Genomic DNA, 21,583 nt, shown 5'->3' with positions numbered 1-21,583 from the left:
ATGGTGCATAAATAACCTTTCATACTTTGTAACAGATTAGTTAATTTAAAGTGGAATGCTTTACTAGATGAGAATACTCTTCCACAGTAGGCTGTAATAATAGACTAAAGTTAATAAACACATAATTACAGAATAACTAATATAAGGAGGTACTGTGGTGAAAACAGAAATAATGTGGGTCCACATCACCATTACAAAGTATTGGGGCACCATACTATACATACATGGTTAAATAAATAATTGTGCTAATCTTAAAAAGATTTTATATATATATATAGTTTTCTGTTTCTGGCAATATGGCAGACAGGACACCCTAGGAGTATCTCCTTGTGCAAAATTACTAGGTCTAAATAAATTTTACCTTTTGAATGTGTTGCTGGGACCATAATAAAGAGGGAACATCTCAAGGATATCCCATAAAAATGGATTCAACTATGTGCCCATGAAATATCCAGGAGCAGGGAGAAGAAACACAGTTGCGGTGAGGGGAAATGCCCTTGTAATGCAGTGATTTGCATTAGATACTATGTCTTGGGCCAGTTGAAAGAAGACCTTGTTAAGCCAGACTAAGATGGCTACAGATGAAAGCCAAGAAAATATAAACCTATACTCAGAAGACACCAAACATGAGTTTGAGTTAGCAAAAGCAGAAACAAAAACAGATGTATATCATCCACTTCCATTTGATATTAATATGATTAAATTCAGAATATAGAATTGAAATTATAAAATGTTTAAAAATATATTGGCAGTTAAGGCAATAAGATGTATATCATCCACTTCCATTTGATATTAATATGATTAAATTCAGAATATAGAATTGAAATTATAAAATGTTTAAAAATATATTGGCAGTTAAGGCAATAGGAAACTTTCAGGAATGACTAGGCAGACTAAATTTTAAAAAAATCATAAATATATAGTATAAATTCAAAATGCATTGATGGCAATACATAATAAATTAGACAAATTCAAAAGAGAATTATAGAACTGAAAATTATATCTGAAGAACTTACTGATAACAGAATATATTAGGAATGAAGAAATGGGAAGTGAAATGGAAAATACTATTGTGTACAACAGTTCAAGATCACACATTCATCTCAAGTATGTGCAGAATACTTATATAAACTGGACATGTATCAGTCCTCAAAAATGAAAAAAAACCCTCACAAACATAAAGAATACAAAATGTAATTAAGTTGGAAGTTACTAAAATATAAATTTAAAAATCTCCATGCATTTGGTAATGTAAATAAATATTTTCAAATACCTCATGTGCAAAAATAAGGAGATCACAAAAAGACTCTGAAGTATTTTGATACAAGGATATAGAGCCAATAAACAAAAATTGACTGTTTTTATATACTAACATTGAACATTTGTAAAATGAAATAGGAAGCAAAACCATTTACAATAGATCACAGCAAGTATTTTCTAAGAAATACTTAGGATTGCTTTTAACATAAATGCTTAGTAACAAATTATGTAATTGCTGTATCTCAACTTGGGAAATTGAGCAAAAGGGATATTAAATGGAAATTTATAGCATTAAACATATGAATTAGAAGATAAGTAACGCTGAAAATTAAATGAGCTAACATTCTATTTGAGCAGTGAGGAAAATAAAAAACACGGAAAAAGAAACTTATAAATCTAAGAAAAAATAAGGTAAAATAAAGTAACACTAGAAAGTAAAATAGAAAAGAAAAAGCATAGAGGGTCAAAAAAGCAAGTTCGTGCTTAGATGAATACAGTAAAATAGACAAACCATCTACAAGGTTAATGAAGAAAGAAAAGAAGGCAGAAATAATCTTAAGATGACAAAATGGTAATATAATCATATATTACAATGAAGAATATTATTAGTAAATTTATTCTGAACACTTAGATAAAATGGGTAAATACATAGGATGCTAAAATTTACCAAAGCTAATTTATTCTTTGAAAATACCCACATCAATGTTCTTACAACTAGCTAGAAATAGAACTAGTAATTTAAAAGACCTTATGGGAAAAACTCAGGTCCAGATGGTTTTATAGGCAAATTCTAGACCATTTCAATAAACAGATAATTTCAGTTATAAGCAACAAACAAGTTAGAATATTTCACAATCATTTCCATTAAAGCAGTATAATCTTAATTCCAAATCCAGACAATGATAGTGTGAGAAAACCAACTCAGAGGCCAATCTTGCTATGAATATAGACCAGAAGTCTTTATATTCAGAAGCCAAGTCCTACAGTGTAAAAAATAATTATCAATCATAAGCAAGTGAATTTATCCCAAAATTTAAAGGTTGGTTTAACATTAGAAAAATCATAATGATAATTTACCACATAAAATGATTAAAAGAGGAGAAACGTATGATAACTATCAAATGATAAATTTTTTAAAAAGTAGAAAATTGTATTTGATAATATTCAACAACTATTTATCTTTAAATCTGTAAGCAGAGTAATCCATTAGAGAAATCTATCAAAAAACATAGCAAACACTATTCTCAACTGAAAATATTTGAAGCACTTCCTCTAAAATAAGAAAAAAAGATGGTCTCTATCACCACTTTTATTCAATTGTGTACTAAATGTCTTAGCCAGCACAGTAAAAAGAAAATAAAGAAAATATAAAAGAAATAAACAAAGGCAAATGATTAGAAAAGAAGAAACAATAAATGCTATCATTGTGCTATGATACACAACCCAGTATGGTACAGTCATCAAAACAGCAAGGTACTGGTATAAATACAGACACATAGATCAATGTATACAAGAGCCCAGAAGTAAACTCATACATCTACAGTCAGTTAATCTCTGACAAAGGAGACAAGAATATGCAATAGAGGAAAGGCAGTCTCCTCAGCAAGTGGTGCTGGGAAAGCTGGACGACTGCATGTAAATCAATGAAGTTAGAACACACCCTCACACAATGCACAAAAATAAACTCAAAATGGCTTAAAGACTAAACATAAGACATGACACCACAAAACTCCTAGAAGAGATCATAGGCAAAACATTCTCTGACATAAGTTGTACCAGTGCTTTCTTAGGTCAGTCTCCCAAGGCAATAGAAATAAAAACAAAATAAACAAATGAGTCCTAATCAAACTTACAAGCTTTGCACAGCAAAGGAAACCATAAACAAAATGAAAAGACAGCCTACAGAATGGGAGAAAATATTTGCAAAAGATGTGGCTGATAAGGGCTTAATTTCCAAAATATAGAAACAGCTCATACAACTCAATGACAAAAAAGCAAACAAACCAATTGAAAAATGGGAAGAAGACCTAAATAGACAGTTCTCCAAAGATGACAGACAGATGGCCAAAAGGCACATGAAAAGATGATGGTTAACACTGCTAATTATTAGAGAAATGTAAATCAAAACTATAATGAGGTACCACCTCCCACTGGTCAGAATGGCCATCATTAAGAAGTCTACAAATAACAAATGCTGGAGAGGGTGTGGAGAAAAGAGAACTCTCCTACACTGTTGGTGGGAATGTAAGTTGGTGTAGCCAGTATGGAAAACTATGTGGAGCTTCCTCAAAAAAACTAAAAATAGAGTTAGCATGTGATACAGCATTCCCACTCCTGGGCATATATCCAGACAAAACTAATTCAAAAAGATACATGCACCCCTATATTCATAGCAGCACTATCCACAATAGCCAAGACATGGAAACAACCTAAATGTCCATCAACAGGTGAGTGGATAAAGAAGATGTGCTACATATATACAATGGGATACTACTCAGCCATAAAAACAAACGAAATAATGTAATTTGCAGCAACAGGGATGCAACTAGAGATTATCATACTAAGTGAAGTAAGAAACAGAATGACAAATACCATATGATATCACTTATTTGTGGAATTTAAAATATGGCACAAATGAATTTATCTATGAAACAGAAACAGACACACAGACATAGAGAACAGACTAGTGGTTGCCAAGTGGGAGGTGGGGGTGGAGGACTGGGGGGTGGGGGTTAGTAGGTGCAAACTATTACATACAGAATGGATAAACAATAAGGTCCTGCTGTATAGCACAGGGAAATATATTCAATATCCTGGGATAAACCACAGTGGAAAGGAATACAAAAAACAATGTATATATGTGTATAACTGAGTCACTTTGTTGTACAGCAGAAATTAACACAACATCGTAAATCAACTATACTTCAATTAAAAATACTTAAAGAAATAAAACAGTATATTTCCATGTAAAACATATACATATTTTTTCTGGGCTTCCCTGGTGGCACAGTGGTTGAGAGTCCACCTGCCGATGCAGGGGACACGGGCTCGTGCCCCGGTCCGGGAAGATCCCACAAGCCGTGGAGCGGCTGGGCCCGTGAGCCACGGACGCTGAGCCTGCGCGTCCGGAGCCTGTGCTCCTCAACGGGAGAGGCCGCAACAGTGAGAGGCCCGCGTACCACAAAAAAAAAAACAAAAAAAAAACACATATTTTTTCAATTCATCAAATATATTGTAATGCTTGTACTACATTTATTATAAATTTTTGCCTTTCAAGTCATAAGACTCAGACCAACTCCCAGTTCTTCTGTTACTAGCTGAGGCCAAGTAACTAAATTATTTTAGTTTTAATTTCCTCATCTCTAAAGCTGAGATAATGACCCTTATTTCACAAGGCTCCAGTAGCTAAATATTTCTCTAAATTCTAAAACACTTTATCAGCATTTCACAAAACTGTATCGGCATGACTAATGAGATTTTTCTCTTGTTTTAGTTTGATTTTTTTTCCCTAAAAAAGGTACCATATAAATATTGTGAACCAAAGAAAGACAACCGGTATGTCTGCTTACCTTCCATATCTCTTAAGGTCCTGATGAAAGAGCAAAAAGAAAACACAAAGGGAAGCAGAAAATCCATAACACAGTTGGAAAACATGAAGTGGAAAAACTACAGTCCAAGATACTGAAAAACAGACTGACGGAAAAAATAAAAACAGTGGAAACACTCACCCAAGAGAGCAGCGTAAAGCCTGGTTCTTCCTGAAAGAGCCGGGAACAAACTGAAGCAGAGAAGCTACCGATATATAAGGTGCAGGTGTGGACCTCGGGCGCTACGAGCCAACCTTGATTCATAACAGCTGGCCAATTGGGTGCTGCCTCTCCCCATTCCTGGGTTTTGTAGAGTAGAGAAAAACTTTAACTTTTTAAGTAAAATTTGAGAACCACTCTCAAAAGAAAGTGGTTTTTCTATGGAGCAAACCAGTGGGGGTTGTCAAGCCCAAGATAAAAGAGCAAAGCTTAAGGGAACTCTGGACTGTATTATCAGATGCTGAAAAAAAAAATACACATGTAACAAAAATGTCCAAGGCAGCTTTACCCAGGAATAAACGCAAGTGTTCTCCCTGGAGATTAGAAGAGCCTTTATTTTGGCAGCTGTGGGGATCCACAGCCTGGCTCCCTCTTTGTTCTACCCACACCTAGGCCAACTTCCAAAAAACACCCTACTGGTCCTTCCATTAAAAAGAACAGTTACGAAAACAGGTCTACAGCAGCAAAGGAAAGCCACCCAAGACAGCTATATCCATCAACCTAATTCTTCATGGTAACAAGTTGTAAGGGGTAATCACCAAGTTTCTGAGGAAAATAAATAGGATGTGTTCAAAACAAGACAACAGGCCCAAAATGGAGACACTTATGCTAAGCCACACTTAACTGTCCAAGACTTAAACTTAATTACAGTTTCAGCTCTCCAGGAAATGGAATCTTAAACCATTCAATCAAAAATCACCTGATCAGCCCTAGTTAGGTAATCTGCCTGAGATACCCTTGCCATCCCCTAAAGGAAAGCAACTTTGTAATAACCAACCTACTTTTTTTGCATAGTATAACTTCCTAGTTCCCACTCCCCTCTGCCTGTAGAAACTCTTTTTGTTCAGCTCTTCAGAGCTCCTTTCTATCTTCTAGATTGGATGCTGCCTGACTCAAGTGGATTTTTGCTCAAATAAATTGTTTAAAATAAAAGAAAATAGGAAAAAATGCCAGATTATTCTGATATGAAATGCTCTGAGGAGAGTAGCAATAGTTACTTACCATGTTACTAGTGATGTAGTATGTGCTTTTTTCACATGGATAATGGTTTATAATAATCTTATATAATTAACTGACAGCAAATAGAGAGTGGAAAATTCTACCCTCTTCATCAAGAGCAAAGCCTTGATAGAATTCTATTGCCAGAATAAATGAATATTTCAGAATCAAGATCATGTACTACAAGTTTCATTTGTAAGAAACATAGCTATAATATGCATTCCAACATGTCATGGAATTTTGCTAAATTCTCCAAGTCCATTAACTGTATAGATTATTGTGTTATAACATATGATCCCATATTTGCTGGTATGTGCTATAAAGACTTTTATATTAAGCGGTCCCATTGATTATTAACATGGACAGGGAGAGAAGAAGGTATTCTGACTGGACAGATTCCATCTTTTGAAGCCTTGAGTACTTGGCCCAAATTTCAGTGTCAAATGTAGACTATAATTTATTTAGACTTGGCTTTTGTTCTTTCCCACCCCCAACCTTAAAAACTACAGGGTGATATTAGGCATTTGAATTTATTAGTATTCATCAAACAGTATTTTTGGCAGCATTGTATCACAAAGGCTGACACTGGCATATATAAAACAATATATATGCAAGCCTGTAAAGAAAGGACATTTGAAGGGAATGTCCGTTATATAACTTAAGCTGTTTTGGCTGGATCAAATAAAATTATAGAGGCACCATGCATAGTACTGTTGCTGAAGGCCATCATAAACCCTCGTTTTCATGGGGTTACATGGTCTTTTTGCCATGAAAAAATATTTTTTTTTGTATTTAAGCTGTCAAAGTACTGAAGAAACCTGGGAGAAGGGAGACTTTAATATTTTTTTTGAATTAAAAAAAAAGAGTATCTACAAAATAAGTCCTTTAAAGGCAGATGAAACCAAAATTTAAATGCCTTGATGACTAATATGAAACTGTGTGAATTTTCTTCCTGTAGTAAATGTGTATTAGGTGATTATAGTTGTCCCTAGTCAATGTGTTTTAAAAGCAAGGAGACATATCTGCTTGTTACACCAATTTATTTTTCAAGTACCTTTTAAAAAGTTAATATGCAAATAGCCGGGTATGATAAAACAAACTGGTAAGCATCCTGTCACTCATCCATTGCTTAGGATTCAAAATCATAAGTTTCTATACTTCTATGTGAGAAGGAAAATGATTTCAAAAATCATATAACTTGCTAACTTTATGTATTTGAAGCGTTAAAAAAATAACAATCCAGGGAAATTGAATATTTGAGTCACACCTGGATTGCTTTCCCATAGGGAACAGCTGCATATTCAGAAATATCTAAATGTTTTGCTAAACCTTTCAGTCAGAGAGTCAGATATTCAACTAGAGAGAGGTTTTATTTCTCTTTAATTATGAATCAAGACAAGATATACATGCCATGTAAACAAAATGATCATAATAAGTTAAATCAGCAGGTTGTACTATCTCTGATAAACTTCTTGGACTCTGGTATGCTAGTGTAAATTGCAAAATAGATTGTAGTTCTCTCATGAATCTCCTATAAAATTGTTATGTCCTTTCACATCGGGGCATATTATGTCAGTTTGATTTAACTTATTGTTGATGTAAGTTAAATCATTTGGCTCAGGTAATCCACAACATTTCTCCATTCACTAATTCTTTTCTCTTTTTGTGCTAATACATAATCTGTGGGGTGATACACTGAGACTGTCTGAATATTCTGCTAACAGTCTTTCACCAACAATTTTAGCATCCATTGGCAATTTTCATTTACAGTAACAATTTCTATATTTGTGGTGAGGTGGTCATTTTCGATCTTTATTATTTCTTCTGCATATATTAGTAGACAGTATTCTGTTAGGTAAAGCCCTGCACCTCAAGTCACCCATTTTAATGATTTGATTTTAGTATCAGTAAGGACTCATGGACCATTTGCTTAACCAACATTTTATAATCCATTTCTGTCAATATTTATTTTATGACAAGTTGTCTTAATTTGGCCAATGAAGAAAAGTCCTTTCTGGATGGCTTCTATGTTCTTTAGCATGATTAATTGGTTTTTGAGCACTTCTTTAGCTTCTAACATAAAAGAAATGATAACTAAATTTTTAAAAAATGACATACTTTTGGATCCCTGACTGAAGAAGAAGGAGGAGGAGAAAAACAAAAAGGAAAAAAAAAAAAAAACAGCTGAAAAAGGCATTATTGGACAATTGAGAAATTTTAAATGTTGACTATACATTAGAAACTAGTATGTATTAATGTTAACTTTCCTTAGTGTGAAAATTTCACTCTGTTCATATAGGATAATAATATTATTCTTAGGAGATATATGGTTAAATATTAAGGGGTAAAATTACACCATGTCTTTAACTCTCAAATGTTTCAACAAATGTTATAAAAGGTTAACAGTTGGTGAACCTAAGAAAAGAGTACTTTTGTGGAGTTGGAAATATTTCTAAATTAAAGTTGGGGTAAAAAAATAAAAATTATATTTAGATAATCCCCAGTGGGGATAAAAGCATAAATTTACCAAGCAAATGTAAAACAGTGGGTGTCTTTAACATTTTTTCACTAATGAGGACAAATAAGGACTTCAAGTTCTAGGAAATCCAGCTGCTTACATTAGTTGATAAAGATTCAATTCTAACAGAGCTAAAAGCACATGCCTGGCACCAAAAAATAAGCTACTAACCAGATGGAAGGAGAAAAGGTGTGGTTAATTGAATTTTCAGGTAGAAAATCTGTTTATTTAAAAATCTTCTTATATTTATCAAAAATGTTAACAACAATGCCTGCCATTGTATTATATGTACATTTTCCTAATGTATGAACTATGTAAGCTAAATGTAATTGAACTTTTATAATATTCACCATAAAGTATGAAGAAGATATAGATCAGGGGTCCCCAATCCCTGGGACTCCTGACCCCCTGTTAGGAACCTGGCCACACAGCAGGAGGTGAGTGGCAGGTGAGTGAGCGAAGCTTCATCTGCTGCTCCCCCTCGCTCCCCATCACTCGCATTACTGCCTGAACCATCTCCCCACACCCCAGTCCATGGAAAGCTGTCTTCCATGAAACCGGTCCCTGGTGCCATAAAGGTTGGGGACCGCTGGTATAGATGACTGAGCTGAATATATACATTATGAAAGAGCCTAGAGTATTTTGTATATTATGACAAGTCTTATTCATAGCAACATTAGAAATAAAGGGCATGAAAGTTCGGTTGATGTAAATAGATTTTGGTTAACTGAGTTCCAGTCAACTAAGTTCTCACTCAGTAATTTCACCCATATTCTCAAAGGGAAAAAAATTTATGATAGCTTGGTAAAATATTAATGTTTTACCCTTTGGGAAGAGGAGAATAATATATATGTATGTATTCTTATATAATCCTCACATTAACTGATAATCCCTGATAATATGGTAATGCATGGATTATTCTCACTATTTAACAAATTAAGAAACTTGACCATAGGAAGTTTAATCCAAATACGCTGTTTTAAAAGATAAATTCATGCAATTTTCAAGTCATCTATGGTGTTCCTCTGGAAGGAAAGACTTAATTTCTTTGTAATATACAGGAGATACTGTTTATCTAGATGACTAAGCTATTGAACCTTCCATGTGGTCAAAGGCAAGTAACATAGCATAGCATACTCATTTAACAGGAAGAACAAGTGCTACAACATACATTAAATTTTTGGAAAAATGTGAGGTGGGAAAAGGAATCTTTAAGCATTCATTATTATAATACTCATCACTATCAAAAGTAGTCTGAAAAATTGTTTTTGGAATTCTAAGCCTTCCAGTTCAGGAGCATTGATTAAATTAAATTTATTTAAATTAATGATTGTAAAGGTTGACTTTTTAATTGCAAAGATTTATAATTAAGGAGGAAAAGACAACAGGTTAGCAGTGCATATTGGATGTGCTGGAAATCAGAATGCATATGAAAATGAAAAAATCTGACTAAACTGTGCATGCCAATAAGTGGCATATTATTAGCACTTTTAAAGCTCTCCTGTAAATCCAACTAAACTATATTTAGACTTCTAAACAAGGAAATCTCCGCCTAAGACACTGCTGGTTTTGATGTTTAGTTTTACTTTTTATTTCTCTTTTTTTTACTAGATGATACTTCTTTAAAAAGCAAAATCATGTTGTTAACCAATTATTAATTTGTGTGTGTTTAATATTTCACAAACTACTTAAATCTTTTACCTATGAATGTTTTTACATGATAGTTGGACATCAGTTCTTAAACATATGCTATAGTAAATAATGAGTGGCAGGAAAGAATATGTTCAAAGGGGTACATAACATTTTGATTCCTAGTGCAAAACAGTTTAGTAACTGGAATATAAAAGGCATGTAAGCATTTGATTTTTAGATTTTCCCATTACATGGGAGTGCCCATATGGCCTGGATTCCATAGAGGTGTGAGTTATCCAAAATGTGTGAACTCTCACTGTTGAATATTACATGTACATATTACATACATACACACACACACAAAGATATATACACGTATATTTTTTGGATTGATACAGTGTTTGCAAAACTTTGCCTGTTATTAGTCAATTATATTTTTCCTAAAATATAGAAAAACATAATCCAAGAAAAGTGATAATAAATGTTGTAAATCATCTATACTCCAACAAAAATTAATTAAAAAAATTTTTTTAATTTAAGGAAAGGAGAATGAATCAAATGCTGCAGGCGGAGTTATAAGTAATTTAAAAAACCTGTTTATATCTGCCTATCACTGAAAATGACAATTATGGGAAAAAAAAGAAAGAAAAGTGATAATAATACTGTACTTTGTAAACACAATGAAAACTAACAATTTATTATTTTTCAAATAAATTATGAAAAATAAAAGAACCAAAATATTTATGTAAATTAAGTCAGAAATTTTATCCTTTCAAAATGAGTTCATTGAAATTAAGTGGTGATTTAAATAATTACTCAATTATCCCCTATCCCTCCTTTATGGTATTATGCTAGTGATATAGGTGTATTTTTAATATAATGATAATGTAATTACACTATTACATTCTATTTAATAGTTACATATTTTATCACAATTTAATAGCTAATATGATAATATCCTGGGCTAACATTATCACAAATACAGTTGACCCTTGAACAACATCAGTTCGAACTGCTTGAGTCCAGTTATATACATGGATATCTTCAATAAATACTTACTAATGTACTACTCAATAAATAACATTCAATAAATTAGTAAGTATTCAATAAAGACTAATGTACTACACAATCCCTAGTTCAATGAACACTCAGATGCTGAACTGCAGGCACGGAGGGCCAACTATAAAGTTATACATGGATTTTTGGACACCCCTGGTGATCCAGTGGTTAAGACTCCATGCTTCCATTGGTTGGGGAACTAAGATCCCACATGCTGTGCTGCCCAGCCAAAAAAATAAAATAAAATGAAGTTATACATGGATTTTTGACTGCACAGAGAGTTGGGGTCCCTAACCCCCTGCATTGTTCAACCGAATACTAAAAGAAATATAAACACAGCTTAGATGACTTAATCTACATCCCAAACCAAAGTCAAAGTCATAACTAAGCAGAACCTTAAAGTTCTTATAGACGGCCGTGCTGTTAGAGGTGAGAAGGGCATGGTGCATTCTCTTGTGCTATTTGACATTACCAAAGACTTGATCTTGTGAAATCCTACCAAGTATTATTTGGTAAATATTTTCCAAATTTTCTCTTTCTCTTTCCACTGTGTCCTCAGTTTCCTGATTTCTACTTACCAAAAAGTTGGTAGGAAATAAAACGTTGCTTTCTTTACCATCATACTAATTGTCCAGTTCTTACTAATCTGCAGGAGATGTCATGGTAATGAATCAGAATATATACGTTTTGCGGAAACGACTAAGAGATCAGAACCATGTTCAGTAATAGATGTATACTCCTCAGTGTAAGGAGCTGAAAGTTGGAATTGTGGCTTTTGGTGTTGGGACCTATGTCTTTCAATGTATTTGCTAATGATGAAGAAGACAACATAAACAGAGAGATGGTGAAATATTCTGACAACACTAAACTATTTGGGTTAGTTAAAAACTAATGAGGTTTGGGAGATACTCCAGATGGCTCTAATCATACTGGAGAATTGGGCAGCCCAGTGGCAGATGAAATTCATTTTTGATAAATGTACAGTAAGGAATATTGAAAAATTATAATCTAAACTCTCCACATATACCATGAGGTTTTGAACTTGCAAATTCTCTGAAGAGCAAGACGTTTACTGCTACTACTGCTGGTTCAATGAAGGTGTCCCCCAATGCACATCTTTTTGAAAACAGCTGAGTAATTGCATGGAAGTGTTTAGAAAAAGGTTTGAAAATGCAAATAATAGGGAAAGCTGTTTTGAGACAGATAAAGAATGTTTTACCCATGACAGCAGGATGGATTTCTCTGGCTAACAAGTGAGAAGTGACAGAAACAGGAAAGTCACAGAAGCTTGTGGAAAGAGTGACTTATTCCTAAAGTAAGATTGAAAGACAGGCTGACAACTGGAGAACACATTTACATATGCCCAAACCTGTTAGTACCATAAAGCTTTTCCATTTTGAGCAAGATTTGAACCATGGAGAATTTGATCTCATTAATGGCGCAGCAACTGTTGGGGCCCTGACAATTAATACATGAGTTTGAAGATTTGGCACTTGAAAGTTAAAAATTCAAGGCTTAGCTCTATTTGGTACTTGGTTGTAGGTGATAAATCCTGACAGTGTATATTCATAGCCTCTTTGTAAAGTTTATACTCTAAGAAAAAGAGTGATTATATTTACATATCAAAAGACCATGCTTCCAATTCACCACTGCTTGAGCAAATAATAGGCAAAGATGGCCAGGAAAGTATTGGATGTATACTCAGAGATTGCCTTAAACTAAAGAAATTCAATAATAAGTTGCTCACACTGTATTTTTTGAGTTTGTTCTAAATGAGTAATTGGAGAACTGTCTCCAATGGTTTGTTTTTGACTCACACCCAACAAAAATAGGGAAAAACATCTTATAAATTTAAGGTTCATTGATAAAGTTGACAGCTTTTTTTTTTTTTTTTTAGCAGAATGAATCCATTTACTATGTTTAGTGAAGGAAACATGAAAATTTTCTCAAGGGATTGCAATAAAGCCTTCTGATCTGTGGAAGATAAGTGAAAAGTATCAGGATAAATATTCTGTAAATACAGCTTAAGAATTCATGAGGACTTTCCTGATGGTGCAGTGGTTAATAATCTGCTTGCCAATGCAGGGGACACGGGTTTGATCCCTGGTCCGGGAAGATCCCACATGCCGCGGAGCAACTAAGCCCGTGCGCCGCAACTACTGAGCCTGCTCTCTAGAGCCTGCGAGCCACAATTACTGAAGCCCACGAGCCTAGAGCCTGTGCTCCACAACAAGAGAAGCCACCGCAGTGAGAAGCCTATGCACCACAATGAAGAGTAGCCCCTGCTCGCTGCAACTAGAGAAAGCCCGCATGCAGGAATGAAGACCCAACACAGCCAAAAACTAACTAACTAACTAAATAAATAAATAAATAAATATTTTTTTAAAAAGCAGGTGCTTTGGAAAGGAGCCTTATTTTAAAAAAAAATAATAATTCATGAGAAACCAGACAAAAAGCCATGCTTTGCATGAGATAGTAATAAAGTTTGTCCTAAGAAATACAAATCAGCAGGTATTTAAAATTATACTACACATTTCATGACCACTGAATATGATTAAATAAGCTGAACTTCAATATGACAGGTAAACCTAATAGCAATTATATACTATATATTTACATTATATATGTTTACATATAATATGTATTAGCATGCACATTTATTTATTGTAATTGTAGAACTATAATCATGTAACTATACTAAATTATGTTTATTATATCTTTATATGTGTGTTTCTAGCTTTTATTCATAGTTAGAAATTGCTCTAAGTCTTTTATTCTTTTGATTCATGATTCCTAAATGAAGAAGCTGATGAAGTTTATATTTTGCTTTCCACTAGAGCAACATTAGGAATATAATACCTTGGGAAGCAGAACTCAAGAAGCATGCTTCCTAACATCTTTTTGTAACAGATATGCATAATGAGCTTTATGTTGATCCACGTAAGGTTTTCTGTATTTTTAAATATTTTTTCAATGAAACACAACCTGAACATTAGATTAAAGACATGCCAAACAACTCATTGGATTCCGTTAATTATTTTTTTAAAATTTTTAATTGGAGTATATTTGATTTACAATGTTGTATTAGTTTCTGCTGTACAACAAAGTGAATCAGTTATACATATACATATATCCACTCATTTTTAGATTCTTTTCCCATATAGGTCATTACAGAGTATGGAGTAGAGTTCCCTGTGCTATACAGTAGGTCCTTGTTAGTTATCTATTTTATATATAGTAGTGTGTAATTATTTGCATGAGACTTTAGGAACACTGCTTAAGAGGTTTTTTTGGATCTACATTAGAGCAAAACTACCTATAGGTGGGTTTAGAGATCTATGAATGTTTCCAAAATGCTGGCATGTTGAAAACTGGCTGGGGAGGCCAAGTGAACCTACAGTTTTTGAAACAGTAGCAACGAGAAATGGATGAAATAGTAAGGAGGAAAGGGGTTGCTCAACAACACTTCCCATCTTAAGCATGTCCCTCTGAATGCTACATGTTCTCTCAAGATGTTGAACAGACGGCTTCTATGGGGATGCCCCAGTCATCAAGAGCTTTGTGAAGGAAGGCACCTGAAACTGTGATTGAATCCTTCTGCCTGCATCTGCATTGCCCTGTGGCTCTCAGCATTCCTAGAATTCAACTCTTCCTAGCAATAAATCTCTTCTGGCACACCACATTGAAAGTTCACTATTCATACATGCTGTCTCCCTTTTACTGAATAATTTGTATAAGTGAAAATGAATAATAGTGGTCACAGGAGTTACAGACAAAAGTGGTTCCACGTGTCCTTAGAGAGGCAATTCACTTTGGCAAAGGGGCAGCCCCATCCTTTAATTCCACTGGCGCTCTAAGGAACCCACGCTGATCCGATTTCTCCAGATGAAGAAACTGATTACTGTGATGATGTTAGTTTGAAGTTGCAATTTGTTGATAAAACCTCTTCCAAAGTAATTGTTTCTAAGGGAGACTACAAAAACCAAGTGAGTATAATAACCAAAATAGTATCAGTTTGGAAATTTTTACTCGCATCTCTTCTATTACATTATCTAGAGATTCATGAGTATGCTTTCAGGATAAAGCCAAGTGTTTTACTCTTTCTCCTTGAAAAAAAAACAAAACAACTTTTAATTCTTCCAGGAGCCCTGAGTTCAGGGAAATGAATAAGTAAATGGCTGCTTAATCTGTTCAATAAATCCTATTACTAGAGGAATGAATAATCTCACTCTTTTATCTTGCCTTCTATAAAAGTGAGCAGACTCTTAGATGGAGGGCACAGAGTTTAAGGACAAATTGTAGCATATTACATGTGAATGACTGAATGAATAAAATCTCCATTGTCCCCAAACAGTGAAACCACAGCTAAAGAAATAGTCTTGGCAGAATCAGAGGAAAAATAAGACCCTACTGAGCTTGACAGCAGTCTCACAGTAAAAATAAATGAGAAATATAGCAACATCTTCAAAATCACTGCTTCTTTGGTTTGGGTCTCCCACAGCAGTTTTATGTCATTAGATTATAAAGCACCATGGATCTGCCATCCTGTTCTTCCATGGCACACATTTATGAGAGTTATTTTAATCCTCCCTGAGGCCAAGCGTTTTCTCTCTATTTTTTTTTATGATTCTACACAGTATCTAGCATGTACTTTACCAGAAAGTATATGCTTAATTAACAAATGTATAAGCAAATGAATGAACGAACGAATGATTTTAATGAAGGAGATGTAAAGAGAGTATTTGATATCTGTGATACCAGGGGAAACTATCATGTTGGAAGTCTGAGGGCATGAAAGAGGAGGCACTTCCAGTTTCTCCCTTCAAAAATGCAACATTTCAAGAAGTCTATGTTATAATATCACATCAATTTATGTGTTTTTTCACTGCCATCAAACTATATGTTTTTGTGGAAGAAAATATAGAAGTTCCCTTGTAATTCCTGGTTCCTTGAGATAAGACTATAGCTTGGTATAAATTGAGTGCTCTATCATTGCTTGTTTGAAATGAAACTTTCTCATCTCTTGATATTCTTAATGTTGCCTTTCTTGATTCTCCACCAAGATTATGAACACTCATGGAACTGTTCTTCCTTCCAATAAAAAGAGATCTTCCCCAAAGCTAAGTCCACATCTATCTTTCCCATTTCTTATCAAACAGCAGGTTGGGCTCTCAGATTCATACAAATTGATTCATACTCATTGATCATTATATCTTGCTCTGACCTTTCATTAACGAAATCCTATGTTCCCACACAAGATAAGGACTCAAATTCATTATGCTCAAAATTGATGCTTTATTTTATTTTCCCATTCCTGCTTTTCCTTCTTGGTGCCATATTTTTGTCTTGGTGTCTTTTCAACTAGGTTTGAAATATTGCTCAGCCATTAAATGGGTCAGAATGATCCAATCAGTTCTACCTCCTTGACAATCACCCCCACCCCAGCTTTCACTTCTCCACTGCACAATTTCTCGGGCCATCAGAAGTTTTTACTTCATTACCCCATGCCAAGTCTCTCCCTTTTTAAATCAAGTTTTATGTTGCTGCCAGATATATGCCTATAATTACCTTTTTTTTTTTTTTGCGGTACGCGGGCCTCTCACTGTTGTGGCCACTCCCGTTGCGGAGCACAGGCTCTGGACGCGCAGGCCCAGAGGCCATGGCTCATGGGCCCAGCCGCTCTGCAGCATGTGGGATCTTCCCGGACCGGGGCACGAACCCGTGTCCCCTGCATCGGCAGGCGGACTCTCAACCACTGCGCCACCAGGGAAGCCCTACCTTGATTCTTTATAGTGAGATGTCAGTGAATATTATTCTCCAACCTAAAAACCTTCAATTAGTTGTCCAAGTCTAGATAATTCAACCTAAACTTTAATTCCCAAAATCAGAATGGTAGGATGCTCATATTTATCTCCCACTTAAGCCATTTCTATATATTAATTCCAGAAAAAAACAGGACTTTGAAAACTGGGGAGACCTGAGTTTGAAATGAAAACTGGGGAGACCTGAATTTGAAATAAGCCTCCCATATTAGTAGTTCTGGATGACAAGATAATCTCTTTTAGTCCATTTCCTTATTTGAAGATGAAGATTGCATTGTTAACTCTAAAACCTTAAGATAATAAAATAAGGTGAAGTATGCAAACACATGCAGTATATTAGGGTCACATAAGTTAGTGGGCTTTCTTAAAGACAGCTCCCCTTTTTTAACTGTTAATTTACTTGAGTGTAGGAACACCAATTAATCACAATGGTGAGGAAGAAACCAGATTTTGTTTTGAGAGGATAAGAAGTTTGAATCTGTCACTCACCAGGTGTGGTAAAAAATTCAGTTCATCTATTATAGTGGCAGTTATCTCATCAGTAAAACAATTCCTACTTCTCAAAAGTGTCCTTAGGATTAACTGAAATACCATCTGTGGAAGCACCTAATGTGAAGCCTCTCCTCTAAAGAACTAAATAAAGTGTTTTCTGCTTTTTCCCACTGTTCAGTGTAACACATGGATAGTGGATTCTCATAGAGAATTATAAATTAGTGATTATTGGCCTAATTAATTGGGTTACTCCTTATTAAAAATGCAACTGTTGGATTTGATTTAAAAATGAAAAGAACTATCAAACTGGTATGATTTTTTATTTTATGGTTATCTTTACTGGGTTATGATTTCAGAGATTTCTAAAGCATCTTACCCTTTGTGACTGTCTCAAAACTGTTCAATGAAGGTTAGTACGTCAAACATTAGTCTCTGATTTCCATTTCTTCAGCTTCATTGTGTTATGTTTTTTATGGGTAAAATTACTAAAAAAAAAAAAAACAGTTAACATAAAAAGAATATTTTAGGTCCAGTTTCCAAACACAGGGTATCAAGCATCTACCACTATTTGAAATATGCAAATGTTGCATTTAGTTTCAGCCACTGACATTACAGATAGAGTGGATGGGTTCAGTGAATTCTGACATGTAATACTAGGGGGGAATAAAAGGAAAGTTACTCATTATTCAGCATTCATTTCTATACATATTTAATTTACCATAGATTAGCAAAATGGCTTCATTACAGGTATTTAGACTAGATTAGTAAATTCACTGATGCTGAGTCCACAAAGATTTGTGATATTTGGCACCCAGCATCTACATCTGCTTTGAGATTGAGGTGTGAGAGGCTCACTGTGCCTGAGCTGTCTTGCTGTTATAATTACATGGGCTTACTCCACTGGGTTATGTATACATTACTGCAATTGAACTAAAATGGGTCTGTTTTTCACAGTTTAGTCATGCATCAATACATTTTTAATTAAAAGTGTGTGACAGGTACAATAGTGAAACACACCATATAATTTTCTCAAATATTCCATTTCCTCAAGGATAGGTAATAAGAATCTTGTCTTTGTTAGTCAGTGAGAATATATTTTTTTAATCTAGATGTTTGATTAAATATCTGAAAACTTTATGTTAAACCACTGCATTTTGGTTTTAAGTATTCTACCACAGATACTTTATGCTGTTCCATCAAAATAAAGCATTTGTTCTTGGCAGAACTAAAATAGATGACAAGTAATTTGATGTGCTTTTTTATTTTTATTTTTCATGTTCGTAATGAAGAGATAAGAAGTCAGCAGTGATATGAATACTGGAATCAATTAGAACATTGTTGTTTCAGGAGAGAAATCAGTGGAAAGCTTAGATACAAAGAAACCAAGGGAACAACTTCAGGATGCCTGTACTAAGGTGCACGAATACCATGACAATATTGCTATGTTTACACAGAGAAAGACTAACCTCTCTAAACGAATTCTAAACATGAAAGTTGGGTGACCAGCAGAGACTGCAACTTGTTGAATTCTTTGCATATATCACAATGCAAATTCCTGAAAACCAATAACCTAAATATAAGGCGGAAAATCCAGTTTTGCTGAAAACACTAGATCTAGTGGTTCAATTACTGATGTAACAAGTTTAGGGCCTTCATGAAAAGGGACTCAGTTTTCTTTAATGGTCATGTATTTTCAGAATTTCAATGTTTTACATTAGTATTTTATATATAAATAATCCATTAACCACTACTAACAAACACAAAATATACTCTTAAAATTGGTGGAATTACACTTTGGTGTTAATTTCATGTGAATTGAGTTCATATACAAGAAATTAGCTGGTGTTCTCAATAATGTTCCATGATCCCATCAGAAGACAACTCATACAACATATGATGTGAACAAAAAGCTTCGGCTGTGTCATTAAAACTTGATTAACTTATTTGCATTGGTTATGTGTTTAAAACTTGCCTGACTACTAAAAATATGTAGTACATTTCTATAGTGTTTTCAAGAAATTATTTTTTGTGTATCCTATATTACTTTATCATTACAAAGTTCATCACATTCGATTGACTACTGTGGTCAATGTTTTTAAATGCAACAATCAAAAATACTGATAGAAGAGATTTCTTGTTTTGAATCGTTTTCTAAGTTATTACATAATGGCATTACTAATGTTAAAACATTAAATATAATTACTATCACTAAATTAAAAGATGGCATGATGCACATTCTCAAGAAACATATAATTCTTTTTGGGAAACAATAATCTTACAAAGAATGCTACTGTTGAATAATATTACATATAACCCAGCAAAAAGCATCTTGGTTTGGTGGGAAAAAACTAATCATTTAAAATTGGAACACTTAATGATTATGTGTTCTGTACCTTCACCTACTGTCAGTGATGTGGGATACCACAAACTTACTGAACTTCAATTTCTCATTTATAAATAAGGATAAAATTAAAATCGTAAATAATCACATAAAATTGTTGAGAAACAATTGTGTCTATGACAAGAGTTTTATTAACTGGAAAACTCTATATATATGATTGTTGGTTCATTTATTCAAAAGAATCTTATTAAGCACCCGAGTGAGTCACACTTAAGCTGAGAATTGAAGAATAAGTGCAGACACTTAAATAAAGGGAGAAGGGTGCATGGAAATATCATATAGAGAATATAACATATGGTAGGTCATCACCTCCACACACACAACTCTAAGGCAAGGATGTAGGTAGGTATTGGCTGCGGACGTTCTATTTACCTGGTACTCTTCCCAGAGTTATGCAGTACACTAACTTGCGTGGCTGTATATACTGTAGTGTGGTTCTGGTGAAACCAGAAAAATCTTGGCAATTTCCAGAAGTGAATGAAGCCAAGTGTAGCTTGGCTTTTGTGAGTTATTTTGGCAAAAACCTGGAAATAAAGAGGAGGGTTAGGTGAGATAATTCAGGTGTCTTGTAAGATCATTTTGAGAATGTTGAGAGTGTTGTACTTTATACTAGGAGATAGGGAAACATACTCAGTTGTTTGAAAAAAGCTCAGAGCTGTGTTATAAAAAAAGAATCATTTTAACAGTTGTGTGGTGAATGGATCTAGTGGGTCAAGTTTCCAGTTATAAAAAAAAAATTGTAGTAGTTTAAGCTCAAAATAACGGTGCCTTTGGTTAGGGATGTAGAGATAAGGTGAGGTACAAGTTGTCAAGAAAAATTGGGGGTGTTATAAACAGGATTTGATAGAATGATAGTTAGCAGTGATACATTAAGCTAATTCAATAAAAATGTTTATCTATTACCTATCATATGTCAGGTGTTATGGAACATTAATTTAAGGAAGGCCCACTTAAGACTAAGGTGCCCTTGTCCCTGGTTCCAAAGGGAGCAGAACAGGTCTTATTTGGAAATTATTGTATAGATTGGTTCTAACTTGTTTGGGGGCTACCTGAAGGATTAATGCAAAGCACTTGTCTCTCTTTTGCCTAACTCAGAACTCATTCAGCCTACAGAATGGGAGAAAATATTTGCAAATTATATATCTGATAATAGTTTATAATCCAGAATATAAAAAGAACTCCTCCAACTCAACAACAAAAAATACATATCAATTAAAAAACAGGCAACAGGGCTTCCCTGGTGGCGCAGTGGTTGAGGGTCTGCCTGCTGATGCGGGGGACGCAGGTTCGTGCCCCGGTCCGGGAGGATCCCACATGCTGCGGAGCGGCTGGGCCCGTGAGCCATGGCCGCTGGGCCTGCGCGTCTGGAGCCTGTGCTCCACGGTGGGAGAGGGCACAGCAGTGAGAGGCCCGTGTACCGCAAAAACAAACAAACAAACAAACAAACAAAAACAGGCAATAGATTGAATAGACATTTCCCCAAAGAAGATATACAAATCTCTAAAAAACACATGAAAAGATGCTCAGCTGATTAAGCATTAGTAAAATGCAAATCAAAATACAATTAGATACCACTTCACACATACAAGGGTAG

This window comes from Hyperoodon ampullatus (assembly GCF_949752795.1).
Source record: "Hyperoodon ampullatus genome assembly, chromosome: 8".
NCBI classification, from domain to species: domain Eukaryota; kingdom Metazoa; phylum Chordata; class Mammalia; order Artiodactyla; family Ziphiidae; genus Hyperoodon; species Hyperoodon ampullatus.
The sequence above is the reverse complement of the archived record's forward strand: the minus strand, read 5'-3'. Positions refer to the sequence as shown.